The sequence below is a fragment of the Plodia interpunctella genome, chromosome 19 (genome assembly GCF_027563975.2).
Source record: "Plodia interpunctella isolate USDA-ARS_2022_Savannah chromosome 19, ilPloInte3.2, whole genome shotgun sequence".
In the NCBI taxonomy this organism is placed as follows: domain Eukaryota; kingdom Metazoa; phylum Arthropoda; class Insecta; order Lepidoptera; family Pyralidae; genus Plodia; species Plodia interpunctella.
In genome coordinates, this window is record NC_071312.1 from 6,442,786 (window position 1) to 6,463,573 (window position 20,788).

Consider the following 20,788-nt stretch of genomic DNA (forward strand, 5'->3'; position numbering starts at 1 on the left):
CATATTGTTCTTTTTATACTAATATAAATTTCCTTTTAAGTTCTTTACATAACGTTATTAATCATAAAGTTAGTTTACAAATCCTCGACGTAAGGTACATTTTCTACAGATTTTACAAAGACATTCTATCAAATAAATCAAAATTTTCTTTTATTTTCGTTCTTTAAAGTTTTTTTTTTAATTTGGCTTTACATTCCCTCTTCTTTTATTCTAAGCTCACGTTGTCGAAATACAGTCCACTAAATTAATTTATAAAACATATATATATATATATATATATATATATATATATCTGCACTGTGACAGCAATAAATCTTGGCATCCAATCTAACTTTAATCCTAACGCAACGGATCACTGAAAACTTACACAATACACATAACAACATTCAAATGACCTAACACCTCTAAACTATGACTAATTAGTTATCCTAATTTGTAGGAAACTGAGGAAAACGGGGTGGCTCTGAAAATGTAGTGAGAGGTGCGCGGGGGGGGTGTGTCGGACTTGTCTAGAAGCCAGCGCCGGGGCAGCAGCCAGAAAGACATTCGTGCGCGCGCGCTCCTCTCGCACGCCCGTGTCCGTCGTCTGTGATTTCCCCCAGTGAGTCCGAAGTGAGTTTCCATTCTCCGGCCGACTTGGTAACGTACCCGCACACTACACTCAGCCGTTTACATAACTTCCGATTATGAAACGCCGAACACGAAGTGACCCATAGTGACACATGGAGGCCTATCTGTGATATTTAGTGCCATATCTAATAATAATTAATCGACTAATCAATGCAATCTGTTGCCACAATGTCGCAACCTCGCCGTCCGACATTGGGCGAGTTTCGACATTTACCTCTATAGAAAACTGATTTCGATTAATTTGAAAGTTCTGACTAGATTTTTGTATTCATACATTTTATGGTGGTGTGTTTGTTTGTGATTTTTTTTTTTCAGGAATTTCCGAAGACTTAATTTTTCATTTTGTAACTTGCAGAAATAACAAAGCTTAATTTTCCGTAGAGTTATCAAAACTTTTCAGCTTCAGTAAATTTTTTGACACATGATATAAGCATATTTACAGTTGCATTAAAATCGACGTATTTGCATTCGTTACGTCACGGCCACGTGCATTTAATGTGTCAACAAACACGATGTACGTATGTTTGTTTGTACGTCAAACAAAATTCAAATAAACTCCATTAGCTGGCCCAGTCTTACGCTTATTTCCATTCATCATCATCAAGAATAAACAAACGCTTGACGAATTTAATTATGTGTTACTTAAAGGATAAAATAAGTTTTATATTCAATATTATGTCATTTACTTTACATATATAATTAGGGGCATTCAAGTGTCACGTGACACTTATATCAGGAATAAATTAATGTCTTTTTAAAGCATTGTTTTTCTGAATACAGTTATTGAAAAAAGTTTATTTACATAATCTTACAATTAAAATATCTTTCAATTTGACATAATTTCATGATACGACATTATGTGGACTTATACCAGGTGTCGTAGGTGAGCGACGTCAAAATTGAGTTAACGGGATTACTTGAAACGTTGCCATGGCGTTATGCAGCATTCCGCCGCTCACTTAGGACGTCGTAACTTGTTGAGTCTAATGGAAACAATATATTTTTTCAGTACCCTTAAATCCTTAATTTTTTCATACACTGTATCTGTAATAGAGTTTCTGTAATAGTCAAGAAAATATACGAAGATTAAAACAGAAAATATGCAGTGAAGTTGGTAACAAGTGAATTGTAACCATTAGTTTGGGGTCAATTCCAGTAACGGCGAAGCGTGAAATGGAGAAATGTGGGGTCAAGGTCAAACGTCACCTTTGACCTTAGCGGGTCTACACGTAGGATTTTTTTGTGTTAAAATCAATAATAATGGTAAACAAAACATATTTGAAAATGTTAACGAGTCTTGTTTAAATTTTGACTGATACAAAAGACTTAAACGCGTTTTCGTGTGATGGCTGAAATTATCTCATTCTCGCCTTCGCACATTCGGGGCTGTGACGCCACGAAACCCGGGGACAGCATTAAAATAACATTACAACATAACATTTTTTGAATATAAATATATAGCATTAAAATAACATTTTTTGAAGATTCGGCTGTGATTTTACTACCGGCCGCTTGTCAGACGTCAACCCTACTTGGCAATGCTATTGTTGCCTACAGCTGCCTAGGCTATGTTTCCCTTAGGTCCAATTAGTGGAACCACACGCAACATATGGTTGAAATCATTTGGATGGAATATGTTGATTGGGTAGAGTGCATTAACTTTGACTAACAATGATCCGTAATTCCGAATCGCAGTATGAAGTAACTGTTAAAAGTTACTCCATTCACAATTAATGTCGGTTTTTATTTATACCTGATTCGTATAAATTGTGTAATTCAATTTTCTGCTATCGAACGAAACTGCTAGTGTAAACGGTGGAAGAAATAAATAAATATATAGGTATATAATGGACAAATTACACAGTTTGAGTTAGCCCCAAAGAATTCGAGTCTTGTATTATGGGATACTAACTCAACAATATATAGATAAGCATCGAAGACTCAGGTCAATCTGAAAAAGATCATTTTCCAATTTGACCTGAGATCGAACCCGAAGCGGGAGCGAAGTCCCGGGGATTTTTTCATAATTATTCATTTTAAATATGTAAATATTTAATTCTTCCTACACCTGCCTCTACGAAAATAATACTTCAACATTTAAAGCGCAAATTTGTATGATAAATTTATCCGTATGATAAGTTTTTAAAGTAAATTTAAACTAGTTTTAGCACATCGTTCAAGACAGTCAAACTTAATTATAAATTGACAAATATCCTTTATGTTTACGTAAACAAACCCAAATTTAGCAGGGTAACACTATTGTTTACAACCATGGTCTCAATCACCACCCATATCAGCCATATTACGTGTTCGACATCGACACACATACCATTCTGTAATACATTTCACTTTCAATTGTCACTATGTTACTCGGCCAAATCAAAAAGTCCGTTATCAAACGACGACCAGAGCTGTAAGAGCCTCTTTAATTTAGTCAGACTTTAGGTTATGCTGCTGAAATCGAAAGTAACGAAAGTATTGCAATTCTTGATACTTGTTTTGGGCGCCAGGGGCACTGTTTCAACTTTTATGCAATAGCTGGGGTTCCTTAAAAAATATATGATCGTCATTAAATAAAAAAACCATTTTTACTAATTGTATGAATTATGAAAATTGGCGTGAACTTGTGCTTTAAATCATCGCCGTTATGACGACTAACCATTCATATAACAAGACTAAATATGTATATAATAAATATATACAATTGTATTAAAAACTTATTATAGACTAGCCCTTGTTATTCATAAAAAGCCATCCTTTCGCTTAAAGTAATATTTAATTAAAGCATTATTTAAGCTAGAGAATGTATTTTTCTTTCTGTCAATGGCATTATTATATTTACATATTGTAATAGTGACAAAACATACTTTAGCTTTATATATGCTTTATGTTTTTCTATGAACAGGTTGTTATATCTACATCATACCAATTTATTTTTGTGCACACAACCAAAAACTGTATAATTATAACTTAAAAAAATATGTCCAAATGTATATTCAATATATACTGAATTAAATGCATAACATTAGATTTTATAATAAACGTTACATTTCTGTAGCGCTTTAATATTAATACTTCTAGGTCCAATAAATCTTTGACAGTCGATTACCCAACAAACCAGTCTCGTTGAGACCAATAATATTTTAAAAACCAATTTGGTAACGGCATTGGAAGTCACTGCAGCCTTCAATTTGATAGATCCGAGAAATATTGCCAAATTGAAAGGAAATAGGAACGCTTACGTGCTAGATCCGTTAACAGAATTAAAGAAATTGAACCAATTAATTTAATTGTATTGGATAAATGGATTTAAAAGTAGACTCTGAAAGAGAACCTTGAAAATTTTTATTCATTGAATAATCAATCTTATTTAGTGAGAACTGAACACACCCGAAAAATTCCAAAATTCCATGTTTTTTGTGGTTATTAAAGATGATTTTTAATATAGATTTATACGTTTAAATAGAACTTACGGTAGACAAGCTATACAATTAAAATTTAAAAGGACAAAAGCAGTGTAAAAATTATTCATGCTTCCTGACGATATTGTGGCCTTGCACTTTACATCCGCATCTTAATTCAAAGAAAAAATAATTTTCTTTGTCACAACGGGCACGTACACTTTAAAATAAAAGTATCCGTAAAATAAGTGTGACTTGCAAATATTGTTTGGCGGCTGGAAGCATAAACGTTAGTTTATTTTGTAATATACGAGTGTTATGATATTTATTCAGAACAAAAACCAATCGAGAATTTAATTGTATATGTTTTAAATAAGTGCTACCTATTTGTAGGTTAACAATAGTACTTTAAACACTTGACATATAGAACTTTTTTAATTGTAATTTATTTTTACAGCAAAAATTGTTGTATTCATAAAAATATATATTGTTTCAACTACATACAATAACTCAACGTTCGAACTAGTGTGTCATTTTTTCCTTCGACGTTCTAAATTTGAAAAACATTTTTGACGAATGTATTTATTTTTCGATTGCATGAGAATTGCGCTTTTACGTCGCAAAGAAATAACATCGTGTTGATTAGAAATATGGAGTAAATTAGGATATTAGCAATATTTACATCGTCGAAAGCATTTCAAAACTACCTATATGATACAAGACATTTCATATCAATGCAATTAGAATGCATTGGGCACGCAAGAAGCGGTCCTGCAACAAGAGGTTATAAGGTCCATATTTGATTGACATCTAAATGTTTCACTCGTTACGTATCTATTCGCAGTTTATTACTTTTGCATAAGTTCTGACTATTTCCTTATTACTATTAATATATGCACTGGTTTTTTATACTGACCTCTTAGGTAAAATTTTCTAAAGATAAAATAGCTATGAAATCATATTCATCCCAAAACGCAAGAATATTATTTATAATAATTAATTTTCTGAAATAGTTCGGTTCTGTAATGAATACAATAACATTTTTATTATTTATTTATTTATTTCATGTAACCAAACATTAAATAAATATACATTATCTTAAGCACTGAAACATAACAATTTGTAATCAATGTTTTAAAAAAACGAAAGTGTTTTTGTTCTTCTTTCACGTCAAAATGGAGCACTTTATTGAGGTGATTTATGATATGAAGATATTTCACGATTTGAAGAATGACTACTGGCTACTATCGCGCGCAAAGACGCGAGAAACTGCCAGTTTTATTTAACAAAACAACACGAAACGCACTAGAACAAATATTCAATAACTTAATTAATCTACAATTGGTTTAAAATATTTAAAAACCACAAACAAGAATGAAGCCAGGTGTAATCCGTCAATTTCCCAACGTGGCGCGATGGTGCGTGGTGTGAGGCGATGAATAGTAATAAGTTTGGGCAACACTGACCTACGACCGAGCTGCATGTGCCACTTGCGTTTTTAAAACAACACCGTTTTTTTTTTTAAACGCAAAAAATTCGAGTGTCTTTATTTACAAAAGTTGTTCAACGACGAATTTAGAGGAATAGGTACGTGTGGCGGAACACTGAGCATAGGAAGGTATAAAATATACATAAGGATCACGATCCTCAGTAATGAGGATACAAGAAAGAGGCGGAGGAAGAGTAGAGGTAGAGAACATATTTATCCTGAAATATCGATATGAATAATTCATTGAATCTCATCACGGGACCCAATGATAAAAAAAATATAAAAAATTATTGTAATAACAGCTTTCGTGCTCCTCCCTCTCCTTCCGAGTTTTTTGTTACTGGCACTGGTGTCCAATTTTATTCAAGTCGCCTAAAGGCATCTGACATGACTTTTAAAACTACCTACCAACATAAAGTGGCGAGCAGTCGCATACACACTAGTGAACTGAAACTATCAACCAGTGTGCAGGTTGTCGCGATGTTTTCCTTCACCTTTCCATTGGCGCTAAGTCCCAATGTAGTTAAGTGTATAAAATAGTTAGAAAATTAGGATAGTCTCCGCTTATCTCTGATCTGCGACTAAAGACTGCGAGCCACGTTTCGTGAAGCAACACCGACCAAACTTTAATACAGTTACACAATAAGCACTCGGAATTGTTTTACACTGCTGTATTTTGTTACGATATTTTTCACAATACATAAAGAACGGAGGAAAATTGTCTAAAATATCACGCTAATGCATACGACCTGTTCATAAAGTTTTGTCTTCTTTTTAACAGATTTATATTATACTAGCTTTTGACCGCGGCTTCGCCCACGTGAATTTCATGATGAAGTGAGTATGTTTACCAAATTTCAGATTTTCATCATGAAAATTGTTTTAAGACCCATACATCTTTCACCCCCCTTTTGAAGGGGTTAATTTTCAGAAAAATCTAAAACGCGTATTAATTTATTGTAAACAACCAAAATCCAAATTTTCAAGTCACTAACTTCAATGGTGTATAACTTTCATATTAACAATTTATTACCCCTTTCAGCCCTTCGGGGTGGAATTTCCAAAAATCCTTTCTTAGTATCTACACTCGCCAGGGAACCTACTCGTACATGCCAAATTTCAGCTTCCTACGTCCAGCAATTTCAGCTGTACGTTGACTGTCAGTCAGTAACGGAAGAGTTTTATATATGTAGATTATTGTTATTTAGATATAATACTTTTAGTGTTAAGAATTAAGTTTTATACAAAGTGTTTGAGATAACTTATGACACCATAGAGAATTAAATTCAACATATTTTCATTTTTTATCAAAAATAGTTAAAATACTTAACCTGATAATTTATGTTATTTATACAAGTTAAATAATAAAATCCTGAGATCCTGTGAGCCTCTATTTAGTTACTTCGAAGTATTTATAATAATATCTAGCTAACAGCTGCCCTTTCAGCTTTATTCGTATTTTATAGGATTAAATTTAAACTTTCTCTTATCAATTATCCATATTTATTGCCTATAACTCTGGTCTTGAATGTCACATGAATACCCACTATACTTATGTAATGTAAATAAGAATCATCGACGTAATATTTACTGATAAACGTGATGTCAGTAACTAGTTTGTTGAAGAATTAGTAGCTTGTGCAGTGGCGTAGCTATCGGACTAGATCGGAGTGCCCCAGGCCCTAAGTTCAAGTTCAAGGGGACTCACAAACTCTCTCAGTATTCAATATAACTATATTTATATTTCGATCTTTAATGGGATACGTCGAATGCAGAACAAACGATTTCAAATGGTTTACTTGGGGCCCTTAGTATAATTGTAGGCCCAGGGCCTTTAGATACCTAGCTACGCCTCAGCTAGTGTAGTCTATTCAGTCTATAGTAGTCTATTTGAGTTCGCAGTTAACAAACTGCGAACTCAAATAGACTACTGGTATTGATAGCTCGTATGGTGGACAAACTTACCCGAAGCATGTACTTTCAAAATATTTTTTATACCCTTTTTTACGTATCTCAGTCTTGTATACCTTTTAAAATAATTTATAGACTTTTGTCGGTAATATTTTATAATATAAAATGCAATATAGCCAAACATAAGCCTACTTATTGTTGTCGTAGCTGCGCCCCGGGCTCACACCCATGGGAATTTCGGGATAAAAAGTACCCTATGTTTTATTCCAGGTAATATTATACCAGTGTACCAAATTTCATAACAGTCCGTCCATCAGATTTTGCGTGAAAGAATAACAAACAACATACACACATACATCCTCGCAAACTTTTACCTTTATAATAGGAATTAGTAGGATAATACTATAATAACGGTGTATCACTGGTGTCGTATTTTCACAAATTTACCAAGAAGAAAATGCACAATATCATTTCAATTCAATGTTAAGTCATGTCAGATACCTTTAGACTTGAATAAAATCTAACACCAGTATTATCAATAACGATATAAATCAATGAATTAAATGTTAGGGCTGCCGCAGCCTTGGAATCACATAGAGTGAATACGACCAGAAGGATGTCACTGTGACTTGACATTTCGACACCTTGCACTTGACCAATGACCCCGCTGTATCCTGTCAATATGTCCGCACCGCCGCCGGACCTTGCGCCTCTATATAAGGTCGGACATAAGTTGCTAAACGTTTATGGTTTTAATAAAGGAAAATTAGGCAATGTCGGTCGGTTTGTATATTATGTGGTGGTATATGTTTCGGAAAGAGGTAAAACTGTAAAGTAAAAGAGATTTGAAATCGTTGATGTGTATAGCGATAGGGAAGAAAGACCGTTTGGATAAATAGACGATCGGGAAAATAGAACGTTTAGACAAGTGCACCAACTGGTAAAATAGAACGTTTAGAAAAGTGCACCAACTGGTAAAATAGAACGTTTAGACAAGTGCACCAACTGGTAAAATAGCACGTTTAGACAAGTGCACCAACTGGTAAAATAGAACGTTTAGAAAAGTGCACCAACTGGTAAAATAGAACGTTTAGAAAAGTGCACCAACTGGTAAAATAGCACGTTTAGACAAGTGCACCAACTGGTAAAATAGAACGTTTAGACAAATAGTCTAATCGGTAAAACAGTCCGATCGTTCCGAAGGGGATCTATACACAGTGTCACATCTTATCCCTTCAGGTTAGATAGAGCTAAGAGTCTTGGATCGAGAGCATTTATATATATATATATACATTTATTTATATATATTTATAGGCTTTGATACTAACATTTGTTTGAATCTATTACATTTTGTAAGTTCTACCATCGTTATTTTCAGCTTAAATCCTTAAATATTATAAAACAAAGTCCTCTACCACGTTTGTCTATCTTTATGTTCGAAATAAACTCAAAAACTACTGCACGGATTTTCATGCGGTTTTTGCACAAAAATATAAAAGTTATATCCAAAAAGTGGACTTAACACCATTTTATAGTATTTACTACCATTAATCAATAAATCGAACAGATATATCGAGGTGGTGTCATAAAGAGAATCTAAAAGGAAAGAAAACATAAATTACTCAAGATTAGATGACTTCATTTATCTAATCACAACGAGCTTGCAGTATACGCATAACTGATAGCTAAATTATGATATTTCTCAAAAATTATATTATAACATAGTAAGTTGAAACATCTTTAATTAACTCGCGACCTAATTAATACACTTCAACCTGATTGCTTCAATAGGCATAGGTCTTCGAGTTAATGAGGTTTTAAAACAGTGATAAATCGAGTTAACTCATAACTCGAAAATGTGTCACCACTATCATTTGTCATATAAATATGTCTTGCTCTTCGACCTCACAGCCATTTGTGAGTTGAAGGAAACCTGTCCTTTTTCACGGCAGTTTATGTACCTCGAGTTTAATGACACATGGAGGTAATTCTTCTTTATAGTCGTATTCCTCATGGCTGAGCGTCGTGGTTATTACGTGTAATGAAACACACACAACAACTTTCTTGGCATTATTAATGTAGTGGTTTGCCATTGCCTTCTCCATTTCACACACAAGTTAATAGTAATCAACCAGTGTACAGGTTTCCTCACGATGTTTTCCATCACCGGAAGCAAGTGATGGTCTAGGAAAACTACTATTCATGAGTCAGATTGGTATACAAACTCATGTGGCCCGAGTAGGATTCGAACAGGGGATCTTTCGATCCACAGGCGGGTGTCTTAACCACACCGCTACACCACTACCGCTTTGGATGTAATTACTTATTATTTTAAAGCTTCCATAAAGCTATAATGGCCGTAACTAACCAAATGCTTTATATGTATCGCGGGTTTTCTCAACCAGTCAAACGCAATAAGCAGTAGGTCTGCACCAGCCTTAAGTGTAGAAAAGGCGAATGACGGATTAATGTTTATATATGCGGCATATTTAAATAACAAAAAAACATACAGTTTAATAAAAAATTAAAAAATCACTTCAAATTGCTGTTTATTCTTCAGCCGGTCAAATCAATAACAACTGCTTCAAAAAATAAACCATCAAAAACAAATTAACAAATTCTTAAGTACGCACATACACCTACATACCAAAACTTCTTTATTTGCATGTTGGTTAATAACTCAATACACTTTAAACTTGTCTTAAAATCACGTCAGTGGCACTACATAACAAATAAAACAAGATACTAAAGCGGAACACTGCAACTTATTCCGTGATCAATAGAACTTCGTCCATTGCGCTCGCGCAATTTTCTCGGAAATAACTTGCATTTTTCTTTCTTAATGGCTCGTGAAATAAGGCGCGTTGCCCTTGAACTTTGACAGCACGCTGTCAAGTTTAAAAGAAAAATAGAATTCCTACAAAAAGAAAAGTAAAATGAGCTATTAAAATTATTAAAATTTGGCATAAAAAAGGTGTAATTATATATAAAAGTCCTAATTGCTATGACTTTGAACACTTTTACGATTCGACGGAATTTAGATAAAATATAATAAACATTTCAGAGTAATTCAATACATACAAAAAATGCAGGAAACGTTATTGGAGTTTGTTGAGTTATAGCGTGAAAACTAAAATAAATAAACCTTGAAATCATGTTTATTACCATTTTAATATGGTTGACATTTCAGTAAAATGAACCAGTTTAGTAATGTTGTAACTATGACTACATTTAAATGAAAATCCTATCGATCGTTTATCTCTAGCGTTAACACGACCACTCATCTTCTAAAGTTTGGAAATGGTCAAGATCATTACAGTAATTTACATGGAAATAAGTTAACATATTCTAACATACTCTGTCTCTCTCTATCATTTGATAAAAATCAGTCGTCGACAGGATCCTCAGCCTAAAAGCGTTGGAACCCAGGATCCGCTTTCAGACCGTTTATCTTCACTTCACTTTGCACTGTCGTCAGTATCCTTAACCATTCAAATTGTTCGTAACTTTGATATAATAATTTATTTACTTAATTATCAGATAAATACATATCATCCTCGACGATATCAAATTGAATATTTTTTTGCAGCGAACACAAGCCAGAGCGCGTTACTAGTTAACCCTTCGATCCTTCTGAATTCAACCTTGATCTTGCGCATCTCACGCGAATGATACCGCTTGAACTTGACACAAGAACACACAGACAGAGAACACACACCCACGTTTCGAATGCAATTCATTGCTGCCTCATTATCACAAGGAAATGATCATACAAGTCCGGATTTAGTGTAACTATGTGGTAATAATCGTGGGGATAACCCGTGCCTCATTAAAGTAAAAAGTCATTGGTTATGGTTATGGCATGGTTGATTTTCCTAAAAGGTCTAGTTATTTACACGCTGATCTTTATTAATTAAAAATATAATTGCATGATGATTTTAGAACCTACACATATTTTTAATATATATAATTTTTTAATATATATAATTTTTTAATATATATAATATAATAAGTAAGATCTTCTGTTAGTTTGACGACCTCGGTGGCGCAGTGGTAAAGTTCTTGCCACTGAACCGAGGGTCCTGGGTTCGATCCCCGGTCGGGTCATGATGGAAAACGATCTTTTTCTGATTGGCCCGGCTCTTGGATGTTTATCTATATATGTATTTGTTATAAAATATAGTATCATTGAGTTAGTGTCCCATAACACAAGTCTCGAACTTACTTTGGGGCTAGCTCAATCTGTGTCATTTACACTAATATATTTATTTATTTATTCTATAAACACACATTTTTATTACAAACACCATTGGATACTAATTTTCATATTCAAAATCTATTAATTGCTGGGATGAAGCGGTATAACTTCGCAAACTATGGTTAATAAATATTCATTAAAATGTAATAACTTAATTAGGTGTATTTGCATAGATAAGTTAATTCACAGTTAAAGTGGAAGGAAATTACATTAAGGCTGATAAATAGTGCCCGTTGAGGTACAGTTAGATACAAATCTTTATAACCTTAATTGAAATAATTTTCCTTTTAGCCAAATTCGTTTGTTGTGTACATAATTAAAATCTTTCGTCCGCGTACGAAACTATAGGTTTGTGACCGGTTACTGCAGAACAAAATAAATATTCAAATGATACCAGTTAATTAACATTAAAATATTATTTCGAGGCGCGAAAGTAGAAAAATGTTGATATTCAAAATGAGTGAAATGAGGGATTAGAATGTTACATTTTATGGCTGACTGTACTCATTATTTTAAAGTCTGGAAAAGCAACATATCTATAATTTTAGATGAAATAGCAACATCGTTAACGTACTCGCGTTAATAATACTCGTTTTTATATCATTAAAGGTTTTATACTCGTGATATAAAACCTTTAATGATATAAAAATAAGTACCCCAGCTGGATTTATCTGTCTGTATGATCACAGTAAACTCAAAAACCGGACGGATTTTTGTACGGTTTCACAAATAGAGTCAGTATCAGTGTGGTTACTGAGATTGGTATAAATGTATAATGTATTATGTTTTTACCTGAACGAAACCGGGACGAGTCGCTTGTAAAATATAAATTATAATATTTTGTATTCACTAAAATTTTCTTATAATTTAACGTACGTTCTGAATTATTACGGTCGGGTCATGATGGAAAATGATGTTTTTCTGATTGGCCCAGGTCTTGGATGTTTATCTATATATGTATTTGTTATAAAATATAGTATCGTTGAGTTAGTATCCCATAACACAAGTCTCGAACGTGGGGCTAGATCAATCTGTGTGATTCGTCCTAATATATTTATTTATATATATAATGTAATACTTTTTGAGGTTCCACTTAAAATAAAATATAATATTATATTTATAAATTTGGGTTTACGGAATTATACAACATTATTATGATTTCTCAATAAGAAATAATCATATATTTAGGTCTCATTGCATAATTTTATCAATCATGTAAAAATCAATAATATGTATCAAATATGCTTATCTATTATTCTAATTTATTCTAATTGAATATATTTCAATTTCTCACATACGAAATCGGTTAGATCATTCGAATACGGTTAATTATTTAAATTAATTATGCAATTGTCTAAAGACAATCAATCAATCACGTCACTTTTTTTTATTTACGATATTCTTTGTAGTACGATGTAAGCAATAAAGTAATTCCGTGATTACTAATACAAATATTTTTGACAGAAAGTTAGAATGCCATCAAAAACATGCTGTAAAAAAACCCAAGTCTCGCAGTTTAGTTTTTCTACCGTAAAATCTTGTGAGATCCGTGTAATACCAAGTCGGTTAATTTATTTAGTCCCTACTTAAGGGACCTTCTGTCTTAAGTTATTACGTAAGTCATTATCATATCAATATTAAAAATCTCTTAGGTTTTAAATAAATAGATCGAATGGCCATCGCATGATACACATTCGTTTTGGAGACGAGAGTTTCAACCCCATACCCCATACGGCGCCATAGACTAAACAATCTAATATAATATTTGTTACTTGTAAGATACATTGTTTTCATGCTCTGGTTTTTCATTAGGATACCTCACGTCATATTAACAAGCTATTGCAAATCTCTTATATCATTATCACTTTCAAAAATACCCAAGGCTTAGAATGTTTAGAAATCATCTAGGTTAGGATAGCATAGAAACAGAATGTACCTCTAATATTGACAATTCTTTTATTTGTCCATCTCTTTCTCTCTCATCTGAGCGTTTTTTCGGTTTCCACCCCAGCTGTAGAGCGTCGGAGCCCAGGGTCTGCTATTTAATTACAACATTTGTATATCCTACATAGGTATATGTTTTTATTTTTATGGAGAATCCTTTCATGACAATGCAGTTACAGTGATTTGCCAATATTGCTCAAATTAAAAATATAAAAGCCAATAATTTTAATATAATACATAATTTGTGGCCAATAGTTAGCTTGGACTGTGGCAATTGTATTTATTATGTACTCATGTCAGTCATTGCTCACGTCTGTGCAACACGACATGATGCAAGATCAGGAATCATTTATCAAATTATCATTGGAGCTGAGTATAATTTTCCTGAGTCAATAGGATTATGGAATAACGTAAAATGTATACTAATACGCTTATGTTCCCCATGACTTCTTATATTCTTCCAAATAGATACCCAATACTAGAGGCCTAAATATTCTATGGATATCTAGCGCGTGGAAAAAGACACTCCTTGACCCACCAGTAAGTTTAGCGGTGGAATTTTTCTCCCAAATAAATATCAGAAATTCATAGTATACATTAACAAAAACAGACCAAAACTAGCCAAGAATCCACGCGTGTGTACATTGCGGATTTTCCTTAGAGTAGATTCAAATAGCTATTTCACTTTACAAGTTGTTGTTGCGTAGTCAAAAATACATAAACATTGAATACAAAGTAACTAATGATTTGGTTTAAAAAAAAAGCAATGATTTCTTCCGTGTATTCCATTCCAGTAAACTAACAAAACGCCCTTGTAAAAGACATTTCAAAAGTCGTTAAAGTAAACACAAAACGCTGTTTTACTTCCACGTAATTATCTTAAGCACTGGGTCTTTGTGAAGCCAGCAGAAGTCTAGTCATTATCGTGCCTCAGTAGTTTTTCTATAGTAGATATTATTGCCTGTAAAGAAGAACTACATTTGAAAAACAATAGACACAAGATTATAACTTGACGTTTGAATCGACACCCTGCTCAGTATGCGCCGAAGCGTGCGTAAATATTGTCGTTTACTAGTTTTTGCCATTAGCTGCGCTCACGCAACAATTCGGTATTAAAGTTTTTGTTTTGCATTTGACATCGATGGTAGAGATTTTCTCATGAATTTGTGGTCAATTTTAGTGTCATGTTCTTTTTTTCAAAAAATAAATAAATATTTTATGTATAATAAAATTGCCATGTATTGATAGCTGTTGAATAAATTTCTAATATAGCTTTGATTTTTTCCAGACTTTGACTCATCGTCAACTTTACTACCAACGTACCACGTGATATATTTGCTGATCTTTCTCTTACAAAATACATCTTGCATCTTATTTTATCGCCTTATAATGAGATCATAATTTGCATTTCACTGTCAACCGCCACATACCACAGCAATTAATTAAACCGACTTGCCCAGCCAAGTGTGACACCCGACACGACCGCTATCCACACTCTAATAATTACTCAAAACCACATCTAATTCAGCTTATTAGGTCAGAATTTATTTACTTATATAATTTAAAACGATCACACATATTCTTACATCATTAAACTACTTTCCTTGGACATGTGTGTTGCCTCATGACGAATCAAAAGTAGGTAAAAATAAATCGTTGAGAAATTATTGTGTTAGTGGAACGATGCTCTATGAATGGACATTCGTCTTTTGTTTGAGTTGAGCAATATTTTAAAGAAATAAAGATAATAAATAACAAAAATGATAGATACTTCGTTTGCATTGAAGATATTCTGTACGGTCAAGAGAATTGACGTAACCCTAAATTTTCCTATATCGGTCGGAATAGCGATCTGCAATGAATTAGGCAAGCTTATATCTTATCGATGCCAAATTCATTACAAAATCGTCGCTATTATCGCGCCATAGAGGTTAATGCAGTGTAACTTGATGTGCTGACTGTACAATAAATCAGTGAGATAGCTTATTGTGAAATACGACATGTTGAAAATTTGCATTTTGATATACAATAGCCAAATTTGTTAATACGTTTGTTAATAGGTACCTAGGTATAGTACCTAGGTATAGGTACCTTGCCTTTTGACAAGTTTTGTTATTATTTGTAACTCCTTTCAGTGATTTTCTCAATTTATCTTTATTAATCAATAAAAAAATAAAAGTAACAAGTTGTATTTACTCAAACGTGATCTACATATCGACCTTGCACTACCTGTCTTATCCTATTTTTAAAACGTATGTGTAGTTCATAATGCTACTTAATACTTGAACATAAAGTACATTATAAAAGAAAGAACACTTTAGTTTCGATCTCACGATAAAGTCGACTACTTTTCAAAACTCTGAACGCAGTCCAAAAGTCAAGAGCAGTGTCCTATTTAAATTTATTTTTTAATTTAAAGATAGTTTAAAATGCACTTTGCAATTTCCGTGTAGGAGTTATGGATGCTTTTATTTAACCGCAACTTTGTATTTATAAAATATGTCATAGGTTATCTAACAATACTGATAATTTCATTTAATTTAAATAAGCTTTGTGTACGATACATATCTTGAGAAACCACACAATGCTGGTATATAGTCAAAATTTTACAGTTTTAATGTTTTGTAGATACTTTCATAATTATGGAAGAATGTAAAGTTATATAAAGAATAATGTACATAGGGAAAATATAACAATAAGTATATACTAAATAATTCAAAGTCAAAAGCAGCTTATGTAGGATTTTTTTTAAATTGACAAGACCCTTCATAAAACCCTTCATAAAATTGTTAACATGTTGCTTTTCTTAAGCGTCTGTTATAAAGGTTTTTGATCTTTAACTGATCGTTTGACTGAACAAGGTTACACTGTTATGTTTGAATTTTTAATTATAATAAACCTTGACCCAACAGTTAAGGTTTTTTTCAAGCTGAAACCGTTTTATGAAATAACACAATTTGTGAAAAATGTAAACTTTGATTATTAAATATATAGAATTCTAATTCTCTTCACGCAATTCTTACATTAGAAAAGGAATTGTTGATTTTTAATAATAAAATCTTCGACGAGGTAACTGTGGACTAATTACTGTTGTTAGGAGTGACTGTTAATTATCAAAATAACTAATATATATTATAATTTCCCTCACAATACAGCGAGGGAATGCCTCCAACATTTGCACCAGGTGCGTCACGGGGCGGTCTTTTTGACTAAGTTTCCAAAGATTTGTATAAATATTTATACAATTTTTTAATGTATTTAAGATACTAGTGTATTACCTAAAGAAAAATATTTGTGATATTTATTTTTATATAGTTTTTTTATATAATATTTCTGCCCCCGACTAAAGTCGGTTTTTTCGCGAAGAAAGCCTATATTTCATATTAGTCCTGTTAGACTATAAAATTTCATCAAAATCCAGGAGTTTTTGTGTTTGTATTCATAAAAACGTACTAAAGTATAAAACTATTAACTAAATCTTTGATAATATTTTGTAGGTATCTACAATACAAAATCGACATTGAGATTTATTTGCAGCTCATAATCTGGAGCGGGGTTGTGGAATCAATTGACAGATCATTGAAACTGTCCAAAACTAGTTACGTTATTTACAATTCTGGTCAATTAGATTTTTTTGTATGATCATTCTGTTTACCTTGGATGATGTGAAAGTACTTCCTGATTAAAAGTGGAAACATAAAAATAGTATTTCATAACAATAGCATCAAAATACAATAATTAAATACATCGAAAGTATGTATCTCCGGTCCCGTGCTTGGTTTTACTCATATGAACACGCGCGTACACGTTCTAGAATTTTAATGGGTTTGGACATTGCCTATATTGCACATATTTCCCTAAGCCTGATTGCCATCTTCTTCATAGTCGTATTCCTCGTGGCTGAGGGTCGTGGTCATTACATGGAATGAAACATATACAACGACTTTCTGAGCACTATTAATGGAGTCGTTTGCCATTGCTTTCTCTATTACACACACGTTGTTTTCCTTCACTGGAAGCAAGTGGTAGTCGATGAAAACTACTATACATGAGTCAAATCTGTATACAAACTCATATGGTACAAATAAAATTCGAACCTGAGACCTATCGGTTTACAAGCGGGCGTCTTAAACATTACACCGCTTCTACCGGTTTACCATTTAGCAGTTGTTATCTAAACTACGTCAAAAATCTTAACATGATTATAAAATTCAACTCACGTTCATTGTCATACAAAATGTACCATAATATGGAAACGGAGTAGGTTAGTAGTGTTTTTTAGAGTCCATCAGAGCGAGTGTGACGCAATCAGGTGCTGAGTATTATATACATTACCCCTACTCTCCATTTAAAAGACTTCCGCGCGTTCATTTAGAATGGTTGCACATCTGTTAAGTTGTGTATCTAATTTATCTAGCCATACCTTATAGGTCAGTCGTGCACCGTAGTACACGGCGATTGTATGAAGTTTCGACGTACGTCAACGCACGTCATTGTCAAAACCTATAAAAAACAACGGACCTGTAACGTGTCGCATCGTCGCAACGGAGTGTAACTGATCAATGGGACGTAGTTTATGACTTGGGATTTCAGGAGTTTTTAACTATCTATATTGTTATTCTTTTATACGATTCTTTAATAAAGATTGTTTAAAGAGAAAATCTGAACTCACCATAAATGTCAATATACACTCATTGTTCAAATCGCAAACTTTTCTTCATTAGAAATATCCTTATATTCAAGACGATTATCAATCAAAGTTTATTCAAACGCCCACATAATTTTCCAGTTCCACTCCTCTCGTCTCTTACACCTGATGGATTCTCGGAAACCAGTTTAATTTTGTAACTGAGGCACACGGGCGTTACGTCTGTGTGACGTCACGACTGCGCTGGTGTGCGTTTCCTTTCGCCCTCAATGGAAGCGGCGAAAGTGGACGTCGTGACGCGCAGACAGACCGATCGGTTGATGGCTCATTTAAATAATTATCATAGTTAACTAGGTGTTGCCTGCAGTACCTTAGTGGCCTATGTTTGACCTCGGGTTGTTAACTAAACCTATTACAAATTTCATCAAAATCGGCCCAGTGGTTTACTCATGAAATTATGACAGCCAGAACTATAAACGCCACGATGAGCGAGGTGATCGTAAAAAATAGCCTTAAAATTATGGAGATTACGCTGTGTTTTACAACTGGCGTCAACCCTACTTGGGAATGGTATTGTTGCTTAATAGATGCCAAGGCCACGGGAGTATATGGAGTGGTCTAGGATATTCTAGGGCGGAACCACATGCCACAATATAGATATTTAGAGGTTTTAATTAAAACACTAGCTAAATCAATAAAGGGAAAGCGTTTAGCCTGTTTGCATGCGATGGGCGAGTCGGAAAGTTGCGTTGTGTGACGAAACGTGTGACACAACAAGCCGTGTCGACGGACACGTGTGTGTCGGGACGGATGTCCCATGTCGGCAAATGTGTCTACAAGTTGAAGTGTACATGTTGTAGGTCAATGGCGGAAATAACATGAGGTAATATTTCGTAAAGTCTAGTTAGTAATGGCTGTTTAGATGTCTATGTGTTAGGTAATATGGACTAGAACTCCAGTCTAGCATTTTTAACAAAAAGACGGGGTGTTATAAGTTTAACGTGTCTATCTATGTATGTGTGAAACCGATTTTCACTTTTTTTTTTTGTGTCATAGATAATTTTATCCTGAGTGCTCTTATGTTTCATGAAAATCGGTTCAGCCGTTCAAAAGTTGTAGCGAAATGACTATTGAAAGTTGGGGGTTTATTTGTCTAACATATAAACTTGTAGAAAACCTTACCGTCTGTATTATTTTGCAGCTGACGTTTCAATTGAGTTACATCGTGTTTTTTTTTATCATAGCAAATATACTTTATCTCTAACAGTTATACTCCTAATGGTTGAATGTCGTGGATATATAAACAAACTAGATTTGCCCGGGGCTTCGTTCCTGTGGGAATTTTGAGATAAAATATAGCCTATAGCAAACTTGGATAATGTACCTTTCTAATGGTGAAAGAATTTTTGAGATAGGTTCAGTAGTTTCGAAGATTGCCCGCCTCAAACATACGAACTGACAAACGCTTACCTCTTTATAATAGTATAGATATAGATGGAAATAAAATTTTAATGTAAAGTATACTACTTTCTTGTATCTCTCTCATCGACTGAGTTACTGTTAATACGCGTGTCAAAATTTATTCAATTTTTTTCTTTTTCGATTCCCAATCTGAGATACCCATTAGAAATGAGCATGACGCGCGCCAATCCAAGGTCGCGACCTCGATACAGTTGCTTACCCTCCATTATCGCGCAGTTGCCAATAATCGAACTTGATTTAATTTGTTTTTTTTTTTTTTTGCAAACGGATTATTAATAATTCAGTGAAGGTATTTCCAAATTTTTTTTTTGTATATTTTTTTTATTATATGTTTTACTAGCGGTTCGTACCGACATCGCTCGGATGAAACTTTAATAAAATACAGCTAAATTCTCCTCTTGAATCACTCTGTTTAAAATACCCGCAACAAAATTCGTTGCGTAGTTTCAAAGATCTAAGCATAAATAGGAACAGACAGCGGGAAGCGACTTTGTTTTATACTGTATAGTGATAGTGATAAAACAGTCGTTAAGTATTTCAAAATCTGATAATAGTCGCGATCTAGTTCTGACGATTATGCTCTCGATTTTACTTTTCTTATTCGAACAAAAGATGTTAGTATAATTATTGCAATAATTATATAATATAGTAAATTAATAATTCGAAACGAAATACGAATTAAGTATAATCATTTATGAATATTTCCTGTTTCCCGTCAAAAAATATTAAATTATTATTAAATATGTGTTCGTAGTTAAGGAAGGAAGAAGGAATAAACAAATGACCCCATTTGATTTGGATGCTACGACGATCGTAGCGATAGCTACGAGGCGCTACGCCAAATCATTTCTCGTAGACTCGTAGACGCGTTGATGTCTTTCATACTCAACTGTGCCACGAGATTATTAAAAAGATTATTAAAAATATTTATTTGCAGTTTTTGTTTAACTATTGCAATATTAGAATAATCATTCGATGTGAAATAAATAATTTAATTTAATTATCCAAAACAAAATGTATTACTT

General features: G+C 33.3%; 1 protein-coding gene across 3 annotated transcripts in view; it reads left to right on the forward strand.

The window, feature by feature from the left end:
• Positions 1-482: 482 nt before the first annotated feature.
• Positions 483-20,788, forward strand: part of LOC128678205 (uncharacterized protein) — a 41,434-nt gene continuing 21,128 nt past the window's right edge. For 2 of the 3 annotated variants that reach the window (XM_053759593.1, XM_053759594.2), the window contains exon 1: positions 483-612. The gene's annotated coding sequence lies outside the window, so the exon portion shown is untranslated. The remainder of the gene's footprint in view (positions 613-20,788) is intronic. The other variant, XM_053759595.1, reaches the window with a different exon arrangement.